Consider the following 17,718-nt stretch of genomic DNA (forward strand, 5'->3'; position numbering starts at 1 on the left):
TTATCAAATCAGAGGGACCTCAGTACACTGATGTTACAGTATGAAATATGTGCTACGGTATTTGGTGTAAGTGTGTAGTGCTTTAAAGAAAGGTGTTTCAGCTTGAAATGGCTCTGTGTTTTGTCATTTTAATTCTGCTTTGATTTATTCTTTGGACATTTTAGAGCTAGATCCCATGCAGATGGAGTGAAAGAAAATGTTGTGGTGTTTATTAATCATTAGTGAGTCTCTGAGATTCAGTGATGGGGTAACGACACAAGGTATTTGAGTACACACTTTGAATGAACTTTAATTAAAAAATATAAGGGACTGATGGTACCCTCATTATACAAGCATTGCTTTTTGAACATCATCCTGAACTGCTAATGTTGCGGTAGCTCAGTAGGTAGGAACAGTCCTTGATCTCCTTAGGAAAGCTTAAAATGCAAGGAAAAGAGAGAAGGATTAATTAAGAGAAGGCTGTTTAAGTAAGTAAAAATTGTTTCCCACAAAAAAGACATAGCAAGGTGTCAGGTTAGATGAAACATACAGACAGCTAGATAATAATCCCCTTGACTGTGTGTTTAACGTTTCTCTCATTGATAGGTTTGCCCTAGTAGTATTAAAACATTTCATTAATCTGTTTAAAACACTGCCTTTCTGTGGCAAAAGAAAATGAATGCATAATGGTGTGCTACAGGCTTTAACAAAACACATTTCATTCACTCAAGGGTCTCTGATCATTTGCCCAAAATTAAAGATCAGTTATTGAATAATTGACATCTCATTTATAAACAAATCAATAGACCCACTTAAGTGTTTGTGTAATGATAGTAATATAACCTTTCCTCGTCTGAACAGCAAATGAACAGACCAAACAGTAAAGGCATATTCTCCACCTGAAATAATTATGAGAGCTACTTAAAAATCATTTGCCTCAGCAGAAATATAAAGTATTTTTTGTGCAGTACTTACCTCCAAAATGTGTGTGTTTGGTTTCCACTTTACAAAATGAAACCTGTGTCAGTGGATTTATTTCTCTAATATCCTTCAAATGAGAGAGTAGGGGTAGAGGTTGTGTTTATAAAAGCACTGCAAGGCACCCACAATCACAACGTCCAATAGCATACGACGTGTGGAGGAGGATATTAATCATCCCTTATGCAGTGCACTGTACGAGGGGGATCACACAACTCAAACTGATGGGATTGCTCAAGATGGTGCTAAGTGGAAAATGTAAAAGCCAGCTTGCTGTTGCTTTTTAATCTCTTTCTTTCCATTGTGCACTGCTTTCTCTCCCACCACCCCCATATCTCCCCAAGACCGTCAAACGTGGTCCAATAATTTGGGCTCTAAATCCAGAGGAAGAATTTTTAATATCATCATAATTTGTTGTCAGTGTGTGTTAGTGTGTGAACAAAACTGTTGCAAAACGCTGTGTGTGTGTACATATGAACCCATCATTGCATCCTAGAAAATACCCTGGAGTGCCAAATACAGCACTTGTGTCAATTAACTCTTTAAGGCAAATTTAAATGTAGACAAAATACATACAGTACGTGAGCTGATTGGTGAGTTAGACCAACGTACTAACTAAGTATTTATAACTATTATAAGTATTTTATTATTATAAGTATTATAAGTATTATAATATAAGTATTTTATAACTATTTGCACCATGAATTAATTTTTAAAATGTAATAGAATTCAATCAGAGCTCTCTAGATATATAACCATTACTAATCCTTCAGCTGATAAGACGATCAATGCTTGAAGCAGAATTAAATATCAATGGTAGAAAAAGATTATACCTATATATATATATTGAGTTTTTAGAAGGAGCTTTGTGAATTTAATAAATTCCACAATCAGAAATGTTTTGCACTAGTATTTTAATTAATATTATATTATTTATTTTAAAACTTTTTTTTTACAACAGTGAGGGAAAACAACTTGGTATGCTGCTTTATTTTAAAAAGCAATAGTTATATTAATAAATTAATCGCAACATCTACTCATTTTTGCTGGCAACAAATGTATCAGCTTTTCCTTCATGTTCCTATAAACTCGTGCTTAAACAGTTCTATTCTCGAACAGCACTCTGAATATTTCCCAAGAATACTGAGATATTCTCTGATTTATCTAGCCAGTTTTACTAAGCTAAATTACTTCTTTATAGTGTATTTGGTGGTTTTTAAGGGGGCGTAAGGAGGACTATAGGATTAAAGGCACATAGTTTCTTCCTATTCTAGTACAGTTTATATGCTCTGTGTCCTTTTCACCTCTCTCCCTTGTTTGCTCCACTGGAGTAAGTGTTTCCTTATATTCTCCTTCTGGTTTAGATCAGCCAACATGTAAAAATAGTTTATTTTAAAATATTTGCAAAACATTTATTTTATGTAATTTAAAAAAAGTCAATTTTAATAGGTCTTCACAAATCTTCCAACAACATGAATGTATCTCAGCCCTATGCCAGCATATTTGGAAACAACATATGAGGAAATGAGACCAATAGCAATATTCACTGATAGTTGATAACATTTATAGCTATGGGGTAAGCTTTGGGGGTTTGCTTGTTACAAGGACTTGTTTTTCCTAGGGTGACCTGCTGTTGTAGAGCTGATCTTTTCAATCAGTGACTACACATGATTCCTTTTTGTGCTGATTCCATGTGAGGAAAGTTCAGGCTCAAGAGAGCTGATATTTCAGTCATATGTTAATTGTGAAATACTAGCACTTAATAATGTGCACTTTTGCTTTGCATTATCTCTCTGTGTATGAAACGTTGTTAGCTGTGTGTGTGTGTGTGTGTGTGTGTGAAAGAGTTTACATTAAAAACACATAATCACAGAGAGAAGGAGAATGCATAATAGCTTAGTGTTAGCTATGGCATTTACTGTATGTTCACAAACATAAACCATCCCCTCACCAAATAAAGACCAGTGCTCTCAAAAACTAAACCATTATATGTGCACCTTTCAGACCTGTAACATAAGAAATTGAGAAAAGGAGGGCTGTCAGTCAACATGCTGATGATGTACAGCCTAGAAACAAATGGGGGATGCATCATCTGTTGAAACAAACCCATTTTTTCAGCATTTTGTGAACACAGCTACTTATGTCTGTATCTTATAGCTATGTTGGGAAAGTAAGAGCTTTTATTAGGGACAAATGATGAATTACTCTGGTTGAAAATATTTATAAAATGTATACCTATTTTAAAGTGGTAATGATGAAAGTAGTTAAGGCAATTTCTGTTTGTGAGTATACTCTGCCTCCATTTTTAAACTCCATTGCATTTGAATTAAAGGAATTACCATTTTTATTATGTGTACATTAAACATTTCATAGCTGTCAATAAGAAGTGATCTAATAACCACCAACTTTTACTCAGAACTACAATATTCAATATTTTCAATAAATAAATACGGCCACAGGAAATTTTGCTCGTTAGCAGGTTTAAAGTAACTGAACCATTATATGAAAATGTCCTTTTGCAGCCATATGTCTGGATCAGTTGGTAATTGTATTTCTTGTTCAGTCTGTAATAATAAATAAATAAAGGTTGGATTCCTCTTATTTCACTTTAATAGATGGTATGTTCTACAGTCTGTCTAATGACTACCAATGTAACAAAAGCATATGAAGCATACCCTTTCAAAACCCATTGTCTAGTTTTCTAATTTGAATATATACAAGTTATTTTTAGAGTTAAAGGGACATTATCCATTCTAATTTGACTCTCAATTTTTTAAAAGCTTTTTGTAATATCAAAGGCCAATATAAATGTTTCCATATTGTTGGATTTTTTTAAAATCCAATTGAAACAGTTATTTTTAAGAAATTCCCTTTTAATGTTGGCAATTCAAATGCAGCAGCACTGAGAACCCCAAACTGAAACTAATTACAAACAAAAGTAAAATGTACATCATTGTCCAAGCTGAGAGAAATGGGAAAGTAAACAAACACTAAGGCTTTTGAAAAATAAATTGGACTTACTTTAGTTCTAATTCCATAAGGTATTATTAGTAACATAGGTAAAAGGCATGTGATGGTTTACAATATCAGATTTTTAAGTTGACAGTGTTCCTTTAAATTTTCAAGTTTCAGATGTTGTTTTATTGCTTCCTCTTGACACTCCGAATTTTCTTTAGCAAGCCTGAAATGGATATGTTGCAATCTGACTGAGTTCTGGCTTTGAAACGTAACCTGTTTTTGATTGTCATCTGATACTGTACATTTTTGATGGGGTGGGGAAAAAAGAAACGGAATTAAAAGAAATTGGTTCCAGCATTTGTTGAATTTATATTCAGAACATACGCTTACCTGATATGAAGATTTTGAAACTTTTAAGGAACACACAACTATTTCCTATCAAATTTAATAATAAATTGTAGTCACACCCACATGACAAAGTTAACAACCAGTTTCAAGTTTAACTAGTAGAGGAAACTGGTAAGGCAAATTTTTTCAGGCTATTGTTACCAGCGCAGTATATTTATAGGAAACGCAACAAAGAATTAAATCAAAAGACTGATTAAAAATGCATAACATTAATGTCACAACAGTGTTTTTGTCATCTAATGATAACCTCAAAACACCTCTCTTAGTTTACAAGGATGACTGCAGCTAAAGGCAGTGCTAGACTTTTGTACATTTAAGAAACATTTTATCATAGCTTGGAAAATCATTATTTTTTGAAAGCAAAATTTATTTTGTTTACTCAAATCAGATAAATGTTACTGGTATTTTATTCATCATTTTTCTATTTATGTATATTGACATTTTTCACCAGATTCTTCCAGCGCTCCAAGTTGGGATGTCAAAAACTGTGCTTGCAGAAATGAAAGTATCCTCATTATGCAAATTTAGGTTCCACTGATAGGCATGTTCTGTTTTATAAATTACATCCTCTTGTCAGAAGTCAAATTGTATTTGAATAACTTCACGGAAATTGTCACCAAGATTTTAAATTGTGTGCCTTGTATGCCATTGTTGATTTAGTCAGTGAGTAAAAAACGGACATATGTTGATTTTTAAATGTGTGCATGATTGTTTTGTCATAAATGTTATTTAAATGAAGCCTAGATGCATATGTAATTTTTCATGTATATTTTTGTAAAGTTTTGCATTATATAAATATATTTTAATGTTTATATGTAATAAATTATGTTAACCTGTATTAGTTGCTGTATATTTTAGTCTTAACAAGTTTGTTTCCTACAAACATACTTGAAAAATTTCCTGTAGGGTAAAATAAATATACATGTTCTGATAAAAATATTAAAGTACAAAAGTTAAAATGAAAAGTGAACTTCAATTATGAAAATCATTTTTGTCTTCTATAAAAAGGCTGCCTTTCCTATTTGCATTTTGCATAAAATTTACCAAAAAACAAACACAACTGCACTTTTACTCATATTGTTGAGGGTATTTAGTTAATTCTCAAATATAAGTGGATTTCTTATTGTAAGCTAAACCAACTTAATTAAAAATACAATTTAAACTCATTACAAAGACAAAACTGATTTCAGAAAAGGATATATTTAAACAACTTACAGTACATTCTGACATGCTTATTTTAATTTAGAAAGTATGTACTCCCTTCCTTTCAAAGAAAAACCGGAAAGATGTGTTACCAGTAAAAATGTGTCCTTTATAGAAGCCCAGAGTTCTGTTGATTTTAGTTTTCAAAATGACCAATATTGCAGTTGGAGTAATCTTTGATGTTAAGAAAAGTGGAAAAATCAAAGTGAAGTGCTAAATCTGTTCATTTTTCAAACATATTAATCTTGTCAAGATAATACATAAAATCAGTCTCTGCATTTTTTTCCAGAGCCTTTTATTCTCTTTTATCCAAAATATGAAAGCACTTAGGAGGACACAGAAATGTGGGTGACTTTGGAAAAATGATCTGAAAATCTATTTTGTCTGTTTGTATTAAACAATGACACAAGTGATGGGAACAGTGTATGCCCAAAACATGAACTACTTGTTTAACTATTGGTATTCATCATATTTGTTCAGCTCATAATACGAATATACAGCAAATTTCTGGTACAGCTTTCTTAACAATTTGACTGAGTTTCAAACCCTTGACAGTAACAAATACAAATTGCACCAGCCCAAAAAAATTGTTGGGGCTAATTTTAATATTAATGAATTCTTTACAACCTCAGTTCAGCAGTTTCGATTAAGCTTTAATTAGTAGCCAGAGGGGAATCCAAAACAAAAATAAGGAGTTGAATTGCTAATTAAGTTAGTTTGATGAGGTGGAGTTTTAGTAAAAGACTGGTTGTTGTTGGCTTTGCAGGTTCTGACAAGCTAAAAATACTAAAGATTATCATTATTGTAACTAACATTCTACATTACCACCAGATTTCTGCAAGGAGCAGACAGTTCATTAGAGTACAACACTTTTGTCTGTCAGTATTAGAATTAAAGTCTTGTTAATAAGATAGCAGTGCATGGGAACCAGAGACCAAGGCAAGCAAACATGGTGTTAAATTTGACTGGTGATAAATTATCTAGTTATTTGATACCTTGTATACATCAGAATTTAATGTACATTTATCTGTTAGTAGCTACTTGTCACTCATTTAATTTCCCCAACAGAATTTTGTTTACTGGAAATTGATGGTTAGTGATCTTACCTTTGATATGCCCATCACAATTACATTTTTTTCTATTTGATTTTTTAAAATAGCTTATTTGATATGCTACTTACATTCTAATGTGGAATATTTAATACGATATATGTAGAAGCAAAGACTCATGGTATTAAATACACTACCCCCAAAAAAATCAACATAGTATATGAAGAGGTAATTTAAGAAACCAAAGCTATGGCATCACACTTAACTGCCAATCTACATGGTAAAATTATATTGCCATATCATATACCTGTTTTACTCTAACACCTTTGATAATAGGTCAGATTCTTGGCAGCTTTGCATTATTATCAAATGTATTTGTAAATCTGGAAATTAACTATTGCATTCAATTAAATACTTTTGACATAATAAGTGTGCTACAGTAACTCCCCAAAGATTACTAATTATAACCACTAAAGCTCTCCAGTGATAGCAATTTGACCAAACTACACATCAGAAATACGTGATGTATCTTTGTAAGGATTGTATGGCATGTAATTTGATTTCTCTATACTTTGATGTTTTCTATAATTTGTACTTTATCCTTTTGCTTAAGGTTTCAAAGCCTACAAACCCAATAACTAAGGGATAAGAGAAGACAGGAAAATAAATGATATTGTTTCTGGGGTATTAAATATAAGCCTGGCTATCAGAGCTACATAGCACTAGCGAATTGTAATCAGGTACTTTGACTTAACACTGTTTTGTTTTATAATAAGAGTGGTTGCCATATGTTGGAAGCCCTATCTGCCTGTGTCTTAGGGGTTTCATACCTCTGTAACAAATCCAAAAACTCATTTTATAATACCTTAAATCTACCCATTGTAATGTAGCTCCACTAGTGTAAATCCACATCAAACTTTCCTCATGAATGTTGCTAGAAGATTACGTATATTATCACTGAAAGCAAAAGGAGAAGCATTGAATTAGAATGCAGTAGATACAGCAAAATAACTGTCTCTAAATCTTCTTTTAATGCATAGTTTACAATTTTCTTTCACTCAGCATGAAACTGATTAAAAGCACATGGATGCCCCTCATAAAGAATGCTTTGTGCAAATAGATGCATTGTTTAATATATTTACATCCCTGAATACTTGAAAATCTGAACTGTAATACAGCAATGTGATGGCTGTTGAAAAGAAGCATACAGTATCCATAATATAGCTATCTAAATATACAGTAAATTCCTCTGTTGTTTTAGTACATTCTATCTGCAAACATATTGGTAGATCAAAGCCTGTTATAATAAGCATATTACATTTTGGCATAAGCTGTTGATGGCACTATTTTTGATGTAGTAGCTATGTGACACCATCCAGCAAGTAAACAAACAATATGGCCATTGTCGAGGTGTGGTATAGCCTACACTGTGGATACATGTGTATATATAATCTCCAATCACTATTTTTTAAAATATAAAACCAAATCTTTATTCAAATCTTTACTGCAGCCGTAATTATTCCGCATTATCTATTAAAGGCCTATCACAAGGTCAAGGCCAAAACAGAATGCCACTGCAATTTCTTAGTATCAGACTTTACTGTACAATTACCCTTTCCCAACGGTACCACAGAGGAAATGTTTTTTCAAGCACCAGGCTTACATTTTCCCACACATTTTACTCATAGCTGTCCATTTTATCTGAAACAGACAATTAATAAAATAACTATGAGTTTGATTTAAACAGGCATATAGGAAACTGAGTAAGCTCAGATCTCTGGTTCATGAAATAAAATACTAAATAATTAAAAATACAAAGAACATTTTCTAAATTACAAAACCTGAAAAGCAATGGCATTCTGTAAACCAATGCTACCTTTTAATGACTGTGCTCCTGATTCTCCTCTGACTCATGCTAGTTTTATAACAGTTTCACTCCCATGACTTCGATGGAATTACTCCTAATTATTGTTGATGACAGTGACAGGAAAATCAGACCTTTTGTATCATGTTAAGATTCTATGTTACATCTAAATACATCTAACAGAGTAAACAGCACACTAATAATGTTAATATTTGGCAGATGCTTTGAGGTAGCTACTTCTCCATGTATTGTTTTCCATTCTCTAAGTCTTGTTTCAACATCAGTGGAACCAGCTATAGAATATGCTAGACATCATAAAATTTATCTTGAGTGGTTTTTTTATATAACAAAAAATCAAAATCTTGATGATGACAGTGTATACACTCAATTTCATTAGTGGAAAGAGTATAGTCCTGGCCATCATTTTATGTTCTTAAATATACAGTAAGAAATAAATATTCAAAGAGTACAGTATTTGTTTTAACTGATGTACTTTTAGAATGAAATCTTGGCTAATTTTGAAATGGCACGAGGCTCAGTGAATGAGTTAAATCAAAATGAAAACTGCACTGAGGTTGTGTTTGCTGAGCTTCTAGTAAAACATGTCTTTTGATGCCTGTCTTTTGTGCCTCTTCACCCACCCTCCAAAATCATCATTTGGATAATGAACTCCTGACCCTGACCTGACTTGAGCGTGTGTATGTATGTGTTGGGGGGGGGGAGAGGGGGAAGGCTGAGCTGATAGTTGCGTGTATATTTTTAATAAATCTAGTTTTACTTTAAAATGTACTTTTTTTTCATTTTTAAAAAGGATGGGGAGAATTATTTAGGGTGACCTAATGGAGGAGAAATCAGATGACATTAGCAAAAGAAAATTAAGGCTGTATAGAAGGAAACAACTGTAATGGTGAGGTCCGTTCGACTGGAATAGTCTCCTATGGGAACTGGAGAAAGAACCATCACATGCGTCATTAAAAATTAGGCAGGATGAAAATATTCAAGAATATTTACTCGTGGGAATCTTGAAGTAGCATAGGGGTGGAAAATGATCATTCTATATTTTATGCCTATGAATATTTTGGGGGTTGATGCCTTATGTTGTAAGACATCACCCTAGCAAATATCTGCCACAGGGCTATATGTGGCATGAAAATGATGGGGCTAGTCAACTTAACATACAAGAAAAAATGAGTGCCTGAAAACTTTAGAAATAGACATTAAATAAGTTGATGATTCTCAGAAACAAACTACTTTAGAAAATTAACCACTGTCCAGGAAAAAATTAAGTAAAAAACAAATCGGTATCCAAGATTCCAATTTTAACCATAATGGGTAAATAAAATACCCCTGGAAGGAAAAGATACTTTATTTCATTTGTACACAGAAATGGGCAACTCATTCTGTTTCGGTATAACTGTCTATTTTAACTGGGGTAATCCTGTCACTTTTATTACATTTGTATATTTCTGTGGTATTTTACCAGACTAGGTAAAGCACAGAATTGCTATCTGTTCAACCTGTGTCATGCTTGATCAAGATTCAAATATCACAGTAACATAGCTCAGCACAGAAGGTAATTTAAAATTACGTTACTTAAAGGAAGACGTGTTGAGAAGCCAGCACTCTGAACACAATAGAGGAACCCAGAAGCACTAACATCTCCATCTATCATCACCTAACTCAGTGGAAACTTATACAGTATTTCTTTCTTACATTAAGCATTGCACACCTTTAACTAGTATTATATTCAGCAAATCTCTCTTTAAAAGAGATCTTCAATGAGTATCTTTTGTTTTCCACACAGTATTGTGTCTATTATTGCATTGCAAAGCAAACAAAAATCAGCTTTCATATAATTTAGATTCAATAAGGTTTGCCAGGCTTCCTTAACTAATCAACAGGATGATTTTGTTAAACTTGGAGCAAAATTCAGACAAACTTGCACGTAGGATTTGGCCTTGAAAGGTACACATTTCTGGTTAGAGTCAGTTCTCAATGGCTTGGAAAGGACATGCTAAGGCAGAGAAGCAATGTGTTGCAACAGTATCCACTGCAAAGTTTATGTCTCTTCCTATGTAGATAGAAAGATGGACAGGCTGGCAGACAGGACTATTCTGGTTTGGGGGAGCAGACAAAAATAATGTGATCATATTTCATCTCATTGTTCCTGGTTAATGAGTTCTGCCAGCACTTCCGAGCTAGGAGGGTAGTGTTTAGAAAAGACAAAGGAATTCTTCTTTTGTCTTTCTTCACGAACTATCAGACCCCATTACTGAAAATTAAGGTTCAATAAAATTCTTATTCAGAGATAATTAGCGGACAGCTTTGTGGTGCAGAGGATAATATGACCAAAGTGCTGGTTCACAGCAGTGTGTGCTGAAGTATGAAAGGGCCAGTTCTCGATCCCCGCTTCTGAGGTCATACCCCCTCATCCTGCATACAATGTGGCAGTCAAAATGCAGCATTCTTACCTGCTGTGATCAAAAAACAGCAAAGCAAATAAATTATTTCAACCCCCCTCTCACAGTTTCTTTTTTAAACAAAGCTAGATCATTAGTAATAAACTATGACTTCATTAGAATGTTCCACACAACAGGATTACAGAAGAATGTGTCAATAATTGGCAAAGGTTTGTCTTTCATTAATTAACACCTTTGTATGAATACAAACTTGTTATCCTCACATTTTATAGGTGAAATATTACCATTAAAATTAGACCTCCAGTTTAAAAAAAAAAGGTTGCTTGCGTTAATTTGTACAACTGAACATTTTCCAAATATTGTTTATATTTGGAAAGGAACCAGTATTGAAAGCAGCCAGCATTTTACACAAAACATTTTGTCTGAGTAAAAGGTGAAGGATGCATCGAGATCCATTACTAAAAATCCAGGAGCAATATTCAAGGCAATACCTGACTGAATATTTTTTTTAAGTGCACTAACTTTACATTTGCTTTTTCTTTTCTCACCTGTCACTGTGGAAACAACTCATAAACTTAAAGGCAAACTATACTATTGGGCTATTTATTTTCAACCACAGATGCTCTTGTTGATAGTGAACAAAGAGACACCCTTTGTCAGCACGTTCAGGCCTGTTGGAAAGTTATCATACGTTTTAATTAAAAAATCAATCAGTTACATTTGCACCATTTTATGTGTTTGTAAATGCTTGTTACTCTAAGGCCTGTAAACACTGTCAGCCAGACGGGGAAACTTTTGTGAGTAGTTCTGCTGACAGCAATGGGGCTACTCGTGACCAAAGGATTTGCAGAATGGAGCCTGTAAAGTGTGATCTCTGAGCCTGGTTTTTAGAAATGGTGAGCACTCAGAGCTCCCTTTGACTTCAGGAATAAGCTCTCATTCTTGAGGAAGATTGTGACAGGGAGAGCTTTGTTAATGGTTTGTCATGTCTGCCCTGTTGTCCGGCCATTCCAGAAGAAGGACAGGAGACACTGGATGGGTTTTAATTAGACTGCAACTTTGTTATTAACTGTCTGGGAGTACCTGGAAGATAAAAGTTTTCAGTACAGGTAAATCCATGATCATTTCAAAATCTACCTTGTGGGCTGGCTTCCATCCAGCCCACCCCCCTTTTCCATCCTGGTCCCCAGCCAACCCACTGCTGGGACACTCCCCCTAGAATGAACATTAAGGTGGGCTATAAAAGAGGGAGGGGAGTTGGCTGCCTGCCCTGCCAGTCATGGGAGTCCCAAATTCCTGCTCTCCCTCCTCCCGATTTCCACTTCTTTAACAAACACCTCCTTTAAATCCTTTAACAATCCATTTATCTGATCACTGTAATCCTTTCCTATGGATTACCAGCACTGGACATCCACGCCATGCTTACAGAAGTTGTGTCATCATAGCCTATCTCCCGTTCCATGCTTGCCTCAGCTACATCCCCTTGAACCCACTGTGAGGAAGGCACACACAAAAAAATGCCACTTTGCTTTGGCCAATCTGGCAGTGAAGGAAAAATTCCTTCCCAGCCTTCCAAGAAAGGAGCAGCTAGTGCAAGTACCCCCAGCAGATCCTGACCAAACCTGGTGTTTTGCCACGTCCAAGGGTGGGAGGTGGATGCTGTTCTGCTTGGGCTGAGTGAGAGAGGCTTTTTCCCACTTGGCTTGCTCCTATATATTCTCCCCTCCCTTCCGGTCAGGTCACCTGGGGGATGAGTCAGCTGACCTGCTCTGTGGCTGCACTAGTCATTGCTTCTCTACCTCTTAAAGAGGTATAGCTCTTCCCGCCGCCACAACAAGCCAGACAACAGCCCCCTTTCCCACACTTAAGGTGCGGTGTAGTCATTCTGGTCAACTGCAGCATGTAGCACTGTGTAAGGTATATAAATGGAAATAGCTTAAATATATTGTTAGGTTTGTTCTCTGAATTATATATGCCTGCAGATTAATACTGTGAGCTTCTTTGCATCGAACACAAGTTGCAGTTTAAGGTTTCAGTGTATTTAAATTTTAAATTGGTTTCAAACAATAGTCAATGTGCAACTGGTAAAAACAAGAGATATATATTTTTTCTTCTGTTTCCAGATTGCTTCTTTAAAAAGAAAGCCCTGATCTAATAAAGATGGAAAACATCCTTATAACATTTTTTTTGTATTTTTTTACAAAAAGTTAGAACGTCTAGATTTTTCAGATTGCTTGAAATATTTATAAACAAAACAGATCAATAAAGTGTATTGTTAGCTAGATGTGGGGTGAATCATGACATCATACAAGTCAGTGGCCAAACTCACATAGACTTCTGTGGGGCCAGGATTTCACCCATTATGCACAGTAGCACTTTTGCACACATTTTATGGTGTGTGGTAAACTATGTATGTGATTAGAAAGGGAAAACTGAGAATGCTGCAGAGGTGGAGGTGTGCAGGGAATGTACCAAGGACTAGTTTAGGAATCCAAAAGCAATTGCAATAGAGTGTATGCAAATCAGAAATATAGTGGTCTCCTGCAAGCCTCTTCTGCTGTCTATTTTAAACATTGATTATTTATGGATAGAATTAATGGGCCAATCCTGACTTCAATGGAAGTATTGTCTAGCCAAAAGCTGCTGGATTAGGCGTCTTCATTCTATGCATCTCTGTAATATAAAATAGGATTTGTAGCCTTCTTCTATAAATATTATCCATAATTTAAAATACAATATATTCCAACTTCTATTTGTTATCAGTTGTCCATGAATATGTTCCATTAATAAACACTTGCCAATTTTCAAAAGTAGAAAACATAATAAAGAGACCAATATTAGGGTTCAGTCAAACCCCATTGTAGTTGATAGGCATGTTTGCACTGACTTCAATGAGCCTGGGACCCAGCCCTGAGTTATTTAGAATGAAATTGTTTGTTTTTTTTTTGTTTTTGAAACAAAATGCTGCAAAATCATTTTGGTAAGTTTAATTTTAAAAAGACATGGGAGCGTTTCTTTAGGAAACTACTGCCCTGTGATTCTGAAGTGTAGCGAAGGGTGGTTTGTTTATATACAATACAGTTTATATACAATATATATACAGTACAGTATATAGGCCCAGAAAGCCTGAGTTGATGGTTCGTTGTGTGAAAGTTCTGGAGTTCAGCAGCTTTTGCTGCCACACTTTCATTACCCCATTGCCTGCCAAGTTGCTGATTCTGGGTGAGTTCATGACAGTCTGTGCCGTGTAAGGGCAGGGCAAAAATGCATTGTCCTTGGAGCAGCCTGGGAGAGAGATTGCGAGCCAGCATGTCACTGTGCTGCATCTGTACCTGGTGCCATGTACGCTCCCTGATGTACAGTGCAGCTATTCCACTAGGCATGTTACAGATGCAGAACCAAAACGATGCCTCTTCCTGCCTACCTGCACAAGGAAGGGTATAGCAGCTCTTGCCCCCACACACTGCTACCTATTATGTGAGTAGGTGGTATAAGGCCCTTTGTTCTATTACATTCCTGCAGCACTGCAGCACCCAAGCCAGGATTTGGCCCTGTACATCTAGGAACTGTGTATGTGTGTTTTCATCAGAGACAGCCTTCACATTAGAAAGGTTAAATTCTTTAGACCTATTCTGATCTCATTCACACCAGAGTAAATCTGAAGCCAGTCCATCAAAGTCACTAGTTACAAAGTAAGATCCACCACTACCACTGTACAGAGTTCCACTCAAGTCTGGGATTCTATATGGTCTAAGGCCACAGTCTTGCAACTTGTTCCACCCAGGAAGATCACTTTCCCTGTGTGGGGCCCCATTGACCGGCCTAAGGATTTGAACCACGAATCAAGGCCTGAGTGAGAACACAAACAGGCCATATGGGAGGGCCTGTAATTTAGAACCAGTCACTCATGCAAAAGGGAAAAATGTTAAATCCCCATAGATTACTTAGGAAAAATTTTAGTGAGCATTTTAAAAAAATAAAATGAGTTAAAATACTCTACAGAAAATGAATTAACGAATAGTACTTGTTAAAGAGTAGGGGACCTAATTTTTTTTTACTTACTTTTTTCCAAGTGAATTTGTACAATAATTCAAGCTGCAACGATTTTCTGATTCCAATTTTTGCTTTTCTTTCTTTCTTTCTTTCTTTCTTTCTTTCTTTCTTTCTTTCTTTCTTTCTTTCTTTCTTTCTTTCTTTCTTTTATGTTTAACACTAGGTTTGTCACTTTTTCAGTAATATGAGGAGTAACTTAAAAATAATGCCAAGTAATTAATAAATAATGTCTATCTTCTGCAGTTACAATGCACTTTTCACCATGTTGTTTAGATGCTAGCTATTTGAGGAAGTTTTCAGATGTGTCGCCCACCCGGGGATGTTTTAAGGCATCTCTTCTATGGAATGTAGGAGTTATTTCAGTCTTTGTGGAAAGTATCACTTTAGTAATAGCTTTGAAGCTGTAACGAAATTACCCTCTGAAATCTTTAAAAAGGTAGGAACAAAATAGTTGGGGAACTACATTTTTAAATTACTACGCATTAATGACTGATTAAGTATGGTTTGACCTCTCTCAAAATCTTTAATAGCATTCAAGTATTCAGTAATTCTGAGTGCTTTCATTGCCTTACACCTATTTCTTTTTCAAAACAAATGCAAAGGCAACCTGATTTGTAATCAAGATTGTATGAGCGATAATATAAAATAAATTCCCAATCAGATTTTCAGTTTACCTAGTTGAAACAGAAAGTTTCTTGGGAAATTTACTTGGGGTTAAACTATTCACTTTTAAAATAAATCAAATAATTGATTATATACCTCTAACAGGCTTATCTCCGCATCTGTGCGTCTTACTTTATATTGATAGTCAGTAAACATAAATATAGACAATGCAAAGAGCCCAGTTTTGTTCACCTTATGCTGGGAAACTCTGACAGACTTCATGCATGACTGGATTCCAAGAATCAGACCTTTCCCCTCAAAATTAGAGATATGGTACCTGTAGGTAAGAAGGGATTTGTGTTCCAGCATTTAAAAGTTTGCAAAGTATATATAAAACAAAATACAGTTTTCTCATTCTGATTATTATGTGAAATGCAGGGTTCCCAAATATTTGGATGAATCCCTGTTTAAAAAGCACTCTAAACAGTATGGTAGTGATCTGATGGTAATGAAATGGGAATCTGTTACCAGAAGGTTCAAGCTTTTCCTAGATTTTTTTTTTTCAGTCTCCAAAAGCAGACCCACAATATGATAGATTTAACGCATTCCTTTAGAGAAAACACAGTATATATTTTTAAACAAAGATGTTCAAAATTCTCTTTGTAATATATACATATTGTACAGTTGTAGGCATCTTTTTAGACAGCATTTGCTTTAAAAGAGAAAGAAGTAATACTCTATACTGTAATATTGTCTTCAACTGTTAGTTTAGAAGTTTTTGATACTGATGCTCAATTTATCAATTATTAACAAGACGAAAGCCAAAATTTGGTTGTCTAAAGTTAGGCATGGAACTCCATTTTCAGGTATCCAAATAAAAGTGGCCTAATTTTCCAGAGTGCGGAGCACCCACAGCTCACATTGACTTACCGGAGAGCAGCAGGTGCTCAGCAATTCTAAAAAACAGGCCATTTTTCTGTTGGTGTCTACATATGGATTTAAGTGCTAACTTTAGGATCTCGCCTTTGAAGGTTTTGGCCCAAGTCCATTAAAGTGTATAAATTGTTGCACGTACCATTAAGAATGGCTAATTGTCACCTTCATTAAATCTCCCCAAAACTTCCTTTATGTGGTTGCACCACTGCATAGGATGGTCAAAAGAATCTAACAGACCAGTGTTCCCTTTTTGTTACTCTATATAAAATAAATCTGATAAGGAGTTAAATAGTCTGGTGCACTACATTAGGCATACCTCTTCCTATGCCTAACAAATAGACCAAGTCTATAAAATACAGAGAAAGAAAATCAGTGGTGAAAAGTTACCCTCACATGCCCTTTTAGGGCTGAGGATGACTAATTTTTAGCATAAACATAACCACTATCTTTGATACTTAGTGATATTATGCCTTTACTTCATGGAATGTCATTCCAATTTAGAAATGAAAGACTTTCTTTTGCAATAGTTATTGAAAGTTTTAAATAATGGATTGCTGGATTGGGTTGCAGTGCACAAACAAGGCTATAAATTGCTTTGATCTCCGTTCCATAATATTGCATAGTAACTTACTTTTTGTGTAGGGAAACCTTTCTTTCAAGAGCTTTAACATGTCTCCTCTCTGAGATTTATCATGAGCCAATATCAATGGCTGTTCAATATAGTAAGTTCCATCAAACTCTTCAGGATTGATTTGTAGAGCTTAATATCTAGCTATGGCCACTTGGTTGCTGAGCTCTCTTGTAATCTCCTTAAGGCCTATATTTGTTTTTGTTGTTGTTGTTGTCTTTCTCTCTATGCTAATACATGAAGACTGGTACTGATACTCACAACTCTGCGGAACGTAGATGCTACTATTTTGAAACTGAGGCCTGGTGGATTTTCAAGGAGTAAAGTTAAAAACAGGGTACCCCCAATCTCTCCAAACACTTGAAAAGTTGCACAAAGGAAGTACAGCTAGTTAATAAGAAAGCTTTAACTAAACAAAAAAAAACATGACAGGTATCTGCAGAAACCTGAATTCATTCTTCTCTTTCAGAGTATATACATCCAGTTCTTTTGCCATTTACAAAAACTCTGTTCAAACTTAGTGGCTATTAAAAAAATCTCATCTAATTAAAACAGTTAACTAGTTAAGAAACATCTATGGGAGGAGCAGCAAATGAATTGGGTTTAGTCCTTTTTTGTAGTCTTTTCTTCAGTGGGCAA

General features: G+C 35.0%; 1 long non-coding RNA gene across 3 annotated transcripts in view; it reads right to left on the reverse strand.

Moving 5' to 3' along the window:
* Positions 1–276: 276 nt before the first annotated feature.
* Positions 277–17,718, reverse strand: part of LOC140905009 (uncharacterized) — a 154,914-nt gene continuing 137,472 nt past the window's right edge. Inside the window, exons 2-4 of one of the 3 annotated variants that reach the window (XR_012156710.1) lie at positions 7,441–7,532; positions 3,979–4,138; positions 277–416 (exon numbers count right to left, since the gene is read on the reverse strand). This is a non-coding gene — a long non-coding RNA (uncharacterized lncRNA). Of the gene's footprint in view, positions 417–3,978; positions 4,212–7,440; positions 7,533–17,718 lie in introns of all 3 variants that reach the window. The other 2 variants (XR_012156709.1, XR_012156708.1) reach the window with 2 other exon arrangements.

This window comes from Lepidochelys kempii, chromosome 1 (assembly GCF_965140265.1).
Source record: "Lepidochelys kempii isolate rLepKem1 chromosome 1, rLepKem1.hap2, whole genome shotgun sequence".
NCBI lineage: Eukaryota > Metazoa > Chordata > Testudines > Cheloniidae > Lepidochelys > Lepidochelys kempii.